We start from the raw sequence: 7,210 nt of genomic DNA on the forward strand, positions 1-7,210 counted from the left end.
ATTTTTTTTTTCATCCGTTTACTCTCTTTAAATTTTTATGAAATATCTTTAAGGATATTTAGAGCCCTTCCTCAGTAATATTCAACTATTTTCAAAGGTCATCCTAACATTGGTCTTATAATTTTATTTCAATTATCGTGTTCGTGCTTTCTTGTAATCATTCTTTCTAAAACTACTGTTCTTTTCTTCCACTTTCCTCTGCCTTTCTCTCTCTCACTCGCTCCCTCTCCCCACTCCCTTGTACCTATCTCTGATGTACTATATTCCCCTTCTGTCTCTTTCTCTCTCTTTATCATCTGCTACGTTATTATTATCCTTCCTTTATCTTTCTTTCTCTCTCCCTCTCCCTCTCCCTCTAACACAGGCCCCTTTTCCGACCCTCACGCTACACTCCTTGCTATATCACCAAATTATTCTAAGGATTTTATCATTATCACCCCTCCCCATGCATTTTACATCACACAGCACCAACTCTGTATACATCAAGGAAATTAACAATCATTTAGATTTAATCCTACAATTTAATCATACCGAATCTTTTACATGGCCCAGATTTTATAAATTTTATAAATTCGTACAATAAACATTTAAGAATGTAAGAAGGTATCAATATCATCACAATCATGATGGAATTAAACAGAAAAAATACATATTAACGCATCGTAAAGTAATCCATTTAAGCGTTATTTTATTTCAAGTATTTTTAAGTATCTTTCGAGAACACGCCTCCGAGTCTCGCATTTCATCAGAGATAAAACATAAGGCCTACGTCGGATGGTTCAGATATTTCAGTAATTGGTTTACTTCAATATCATCGTTAATAGTCATTATACATTATACCGATCGAGCAATAAGGCCCGGGAATAAGGCATGATATTGCACAAGGTATTAAGGAACTTTTGGGAGCATTCTGTAAAGGCCACCACACACCTTACGATTGGTCTATAAGATCCGAACAAAACGAGTCGATGGAATATTGAATCAAAACAAATTAGTTTCTTTAACTCTGGATCATCAAATGAATACTTACATGTAAAACCGAACGATTTGCTAGCTTTAGTCATGCAAAAATGTTGATATATTTATTCTGATAGTTATCCAGAGCCTCAAAAAAATATTTGATATGTTTATATTACTAGAAAATGTCCAAAATGCCGTTTGTTTCCAAATCGGGACATACAGCCATCGTAAGGTGTGCGGTGTCCTTACGCTTTGATACTGCACGCGTAAGTCATGCAGATACGCGTTTTTAATTGCTAAAACACCCTATAGACAAAAATTATTTTCACATATTTTTACAAAGTATATAAATATACATGTTACAAAAAAAGCTATCAGACATCTTTAAAAAAATATACAGATCAAATCCAAGTAGAGCAGCAGACGGGACATTATAAACTTGAGCTGTATCTACAATCTGCAGAAGAAAAATAAGAGAGAAGGGGGTAGGGAGATAAAAGGGAAGTGTCGGTGAGTATAATGAGTCCATATAAGCCATAAAGAGTGCAGAAATCATGAATCTCAAATTTCCCGTCATATAGGGCCTACTTAAATTCCATCATGTGCTTACATCTGTCTGGTGGAGGGAGTGAAGGAAAGCATGGTTATAAAAAAAAAAACTTCGTCCTCTACATCGAGACCCTTTCATTTTCTGAACACCAAGAATCTACAGGCCTTCAAATCATTATCATCATTATAGAGTGTCTTTAACTAAATGAAACCTTGTTATTGAATATTCTGGGAAATGACTGGATAGGAAATAGTTCAAAATATCTCAAATCACAGACTTGTCAAATTTGATAACACTGAAAAAATATGAATGTGAACGAATCATGCACCAACTGCACAAATTTTCCCTCTTGACTGCATTTCGTTTTTTTCGTTTCGTTTATTTCCATTTTCAACAATTACAGTTTATTTTGTACATTTTAACATATAAATAACAAAACATATTTCAAGTATTCCTGTACAAAAATTATATTCAAGATTATTACATATCAGGTTGGAAATGGAGGAGGCTGCTAAAAAGCGGGGCTTGTAGAGTGCAGCCTCCTAATAAATATTCTTGTAGTTGCATAACATATAAAAATCAAAATAACAACTAGAGCATGAACCAGTTAAATTAAAAGGAAATAGGGGAAATTAAAATAGTAAAGGAAATAAGAAAAAGAGAGATTAAAGGTCTCCAGAATCCAGCCCCAGCACTCACAGACGGACCTCGTTGATCAACAGGAAAACGAAAAAGATGGAAAAGCGTACGTGACATGATAATCATGTTTGATTTAAAAAAAAATACAAGAGTTTGAGTGATGAAGAGTTAAATTCAATGGTCATCTTGGAGAAATTTTTTGAACTTATATTTGAAAGAATTAAGGCTTGGTGATTCTTTGATGTTTTTATTAATCATGTTAATAGTTCCCCAGAGTCTAGGGCCTTCAAAAGTAAAAATAGATTTTGCAAGGATGGTCCGGGGTAGTGGTAAATGGAATTCATCTGATTGACGTGTGGAATATTTGTGAAGAGTTTTGTTTTTGTTAAATGAAGAATTAAATATGAATGGTAAAAAATTATTGTTTAACTGATACATAAATTGACCTAAGTTATATTGGTACAGTGTTTTTATTTTTAGAATGTTATTGTTAAAAAACAACTCATCTGTGTGAGATCTCCAGGACAAGTTGAAAATAACACGCAATGCCTTCTTTTGTAAAAGTAATATTCTATCAAGGTAGGTTGAGTGTGTATTTCCCCAAACAATTGCTCCATAGATTAAATATGGTAACATTTAATGTGGAGTACTTTGAAAAACTAAACAAAAAGTGTACAAATAACACAATGAGGCAATTTGAAAAACATGAGATGTCCAGTAGGCCTATGTTGTGGATTTCATTCCCCCCAAAGGATTATATTGTTGTTTTAAACAGTTACAAATAATTGGAAAGATTTTGTTTATAGATTGCACAAAATAACTGATTCAATAATTATCCTTAAAAACAACTCAAAATATCACTAAGCTTTGTGTTAAAAGAATCTGGTGTGAAAACTAAAGACATCTCTCACCTTAAATTACAAAAGCTAAGGTCCTTCCAGGCCTACAGTTTCCCATGGTGCAAGCACATCCTTCATTTCTTTGTAGAAGAATCTAAAAACATAAAAATATTGTTTTATTAGATGTTTATCCACATATGATTTGATTTATATATTGTTTCATTTACTTGCACACATACACACTCCCCCTCCCATCCCCCTCTCTCTTACACACATCCAAGCGCCCCCCCCCCCCCCCCCACGTAAAAGATAGGGATGTCCTCAGGCCGCATTTTGCCTGGTCATTATTGCCTTGGCCTGATAAGGCACAAGCAACAAGTAATCAAGTCTACGAGAATTTTCTAGTGGACTCATAATGTAAGGGTACCTAAGTGACGACGTCACAAAAAACTCCCTTTTTGCATATTTAGGCAGGGCATGATGAAAAACACCCACTACCAAAAGTTGGCGGGAATTTGTCCATTGGGTCCTTAGATATGACCTCGTGAATACATAGCCCCATTGAAGTCAATATATAATAGGCCTGGTTCCTAACATTAATAGAATGATTTGAATGGGGTTAATTATGTATTCATAATCTAAGGCCCCCATGGACCGATTCCCACCAAATTTTGGTAGTGGAGGTACTTCATCATACTTCTTGACGTTTGTACATGCTTCATCGATCAACATGTTACTTTTTAAAGTTTTTTTCATTGTTCTTTTTTCCTGGTATATCTTTTATGTTTGTGTAATATGATAATCGGTTGGTTGTAATTTTTTGCTTACATTTCATCTTTATAATATTGTACTTTGCCTTTGTATATTTTCTTTTAAAAGCACAAAATTTCTTTCTGAACCTAGTTCATATCATCGAGAAACTTTTGAACATGTCGTCAATAAAGCAAATAACCCATGATATAATCAAGGTTTTTTATATTATATGCAGTCATATCAAAACAGTTCTAAATATATTTCGAATCATGAAAATAATTTGATTATAATGGTATAGCGTTAATACTTTTTAGCAGGGCTGCATAACCGGGGAGGCTGGGGCTTCAGGCTTCAGCCCCCCCCCCCCTCCTCTCTATGCAATAAGCATGCACAAAAACTTAAGAATGACCATCTGCTTGTGTTTTCTGCATGGTCTGCCACCAACCCCCTCTCCATTTTAAAAACCGATCTATGACCATGCCACCCCCCCCCCCCCCATTTATTAAACATTTCACCCCATTGTCAGATGGTGAAAACCATCCTTCGTCAGCCTTATATACCGAAAAGGAACTTATTTCTTAAAAAGTCAATATTAAGCATTCTGTGACTCACTTCCGCAGCATGTTCCATTTTTGCAGCATTCTCCTGTTTCACAGCAGGAGCCGATGCACGAACACTCCTTTTTCTCTGCGTAGAGATAAAAAAGATTTATGAATATTCATAAGACTCATAAATATTGAACAGATTCAAGAATCTTTGTGAGACTCGTGTGAATATTGACAAGATTCTCGAAGACCGATACAGGGACTACGTAACGGCTTTGAAAGTGGGGGGGGGGAGGCTGACCATGCAAAAATCATAATCAGATGGTAATTTTTTACATTTTTGTACACGGTTTGGAACCCCTCCCCCGTTCCGCGGCCCCTGCGATAAGACTCGGGAACATGATGATTCATGAATATTAATAGAATTCATGTGAAGATTCATTAATATTGACAAGAGATATAAATTCATGAATACTGGAATATTGATACATATTGATAAAATATAAGATATTAATAAAATTCATTAATATTTAGTAGATTCACGAATACTGAGACAATTCATGAATATTCATTTTATGATTAATGAATATTAATACGAATATTGAAATAATGTAAAAGAAATCCACATCCTGTGAAAAGGCGTTTCACGCAGGCTACAATTTTTGGCCTACATAAAAAGAATGAAAATGTTTTCATGTATACTCAGTAGCGTAACGGAGAGCACTAGCCCCCCCCCCCCCCCCCCCCATCGGCTGGCTAAAAAAAACGGGGGAAAGGAGAAAAAGAGGGAGAAAGAAAAAGAAACGTAATGGGGAAAGAATAAGAAATTATTGCATTTTACATTATACTATATTATATTTTTTCTATGTCTCAATATCAACAATTTTCAGCGTGCGCTTCGCGCTTGTGTTAATTGATCAGTGAGATACATATCGTTTTAATGGCAGTCCTTAAAATGTCTCTATTAGGTCAGTATACCTGGCAATTGAGCGCGCTTTGCGCACCCACTAAGTGACTCAAAAGGTTTGATTGTGCCCCTCCCCCCCCCCCCCCCATGCCATGACCCATGCACAGTACGTCACTGTGTATACTGTTTTTGCTAGCCGTTCAAATTAAAAATTTGCGGAAGACTAAGATGTTTGTACTGATGTCGAATGTAAAGTATGTATTGATTTTGCCTATTTCATTGTTCAAAATTTTACAAATATGTTAAAGGAGAATGAAACCTTTGAAACCAGCTGAATCCATATCAAAGAGAAAAATCAAAGAAACATATTGTTGAAAGTTTGAGGAAGATTGAATGAATAATAAGAAAGTTATGAGCATTTGAATATTGAGATCACTAGTGCCATGTAGTTCCTCCCATTGGCAATGCGACCAAGATCTGTGATGTCACACACGTACAACTCCCTCATTACTTTAGTACTTATTTCACTTATATTCTCACTTTTATAGAGTCTATCACAAGGTGAGGTGTTCTCTTTATGAGAGGACAAGTACAGAGGTTTCACAACATTATATCATTGATGAATCGTTTGTCATATGATTAGAATGAGCAAAAAGAGATGTTTTGGGGTATATTTTCAGTGTCCAAAAGGGGAGAGTTGTTCATCTGTGACATCATAGATCTTGGTCGCATTGCCAATGGGAGGATCTCCATAGCATTAGTGATCTCGACATTCAAATGCTCATAACTCTTCTATTGCTAGTCCTATTTTACTCAAACTTTTGTTGATCTTATTCTTTGATTTTTCTGCTTTCACAAAAGCTAACTTGCTCCAAGAGTTTCATTCTCCTTTAAAGAAACACTCTGGAAAATTCATAAAGATATACGAATAAATTAATGCTTTTTGTATTTGAATTTGAATTCGTATTTATGGCAAAGGAAATCATACTTTCGCCGATTTGAAAAAAAAAATATAGACATTGATATTAGAGAGAAATAAATGCCCAATATAAGCCTTCATCACGCACGCAATGATATTACCTTTACCCGAGATTTTCCACAGCAATTGCAATAAAATAATTCAATGAGGTCATCGTATAATCTCGAAATGGAAATTATGCACATTACGGTCTGTAATGGAGACTACGCGTACGCATTATCATGACGGAGTATTCTCATAGTTGTATCCGGGTATGCGAATTCATGACGTGGGTGAAAATATTTACTCTGTGTTGAAATAACATGACAGAAACGGGAATTCGTAGTATATTTGTATTAATTTTGTCACACGTTAATTACTAAACCGTAGTAAATCCCCCATAGACAGTAACTTACACTTAAATCACAAGGATTCGGATGTGAGACTTGTAACTAGCATTGAGAATGTGTTAGATGCCGGTTAGATGAAAGTGATGATTCCCCTATTATTCAGGCCAAGCCAATCCCAGAGACATACTTCGAATTATTGTTTAAAAAAAATAACTTACCCTGGCAACAGATACACTTGGTGTCAGGCATGTTGATGAATTTATCTCAAAATCAAATTTCACAAGAAGAAAATTTCAGTCGTTCGTTTGAAATGTAAAAGCTTCTTTGTTGTGAAAAAATATGATTCACAGGTTTTATATGTTTTCTGCACCAAGAATTCGTGTGCAAATTCCCTTCTTCGTCTGCACACGTCTTTCTCAGCAGCTGAAATCGCGAAGAGACCGACGATAATATAATGTCGCAAAAGCAGTCTTCATTCGGAAAGGGGTGAGGGGGAGGGGAGGGGAGGGGAGGGAGAGATGGAAATTACATGGATATTGAATATTTTGAAAAAGTATTATCTTATCCGATTTCCCCATGTCAATAAATAGATCTTTTACATCCTTTCCACAATCATCAACAACCAAAACTTAAAATACATTATTATAATTATGTTCAAACAAAGAATTAAATCATTATTATCATTATTTTATTATTATTTTTTAATTTT

The 7,210-nt window shown here is 35.1% G+C and overlaps 1 long non-coding RNA gene across 1 annotated transcript; it reads right to left on the reverse strand.

Annotated features, from left to right (window-relative positions):
* Positions 1-501: 501 nt before the first annotated feature.
* LOC129258576 (uncharacterized) lies at positions 502-6,954 on the reverse strand. The gene is made up of 4 exons (XR_008584307.2): positions 6,720-6,954; positions 4,354-4,428; positions 3,061-3,142; positions 502-1,417 (listed from the first exon to the last, which is right to left on the reverse strand). It is a non-coding gene; the product is annotated as an uncharacterized LOC129258576 (long non-coding RNA).
* Between the last annotated feature and the right edge of the window lie 256 nt (positions 6,955-7,210).

This window comes from Lytechinus pictus, chromosome 4, assembly GCF_037042905.1.
Source record: "Lytechinus pictus isolate F3 Inbred chromosome 4, Lp3.0, whole genome shotgun sequence".
NCBI lineage: Eukaryota > Metazoa > Echinodermata > Echinoidea > Temnopleuroida > Toxopneustidae > Lytechinus > Lytechinus pictus.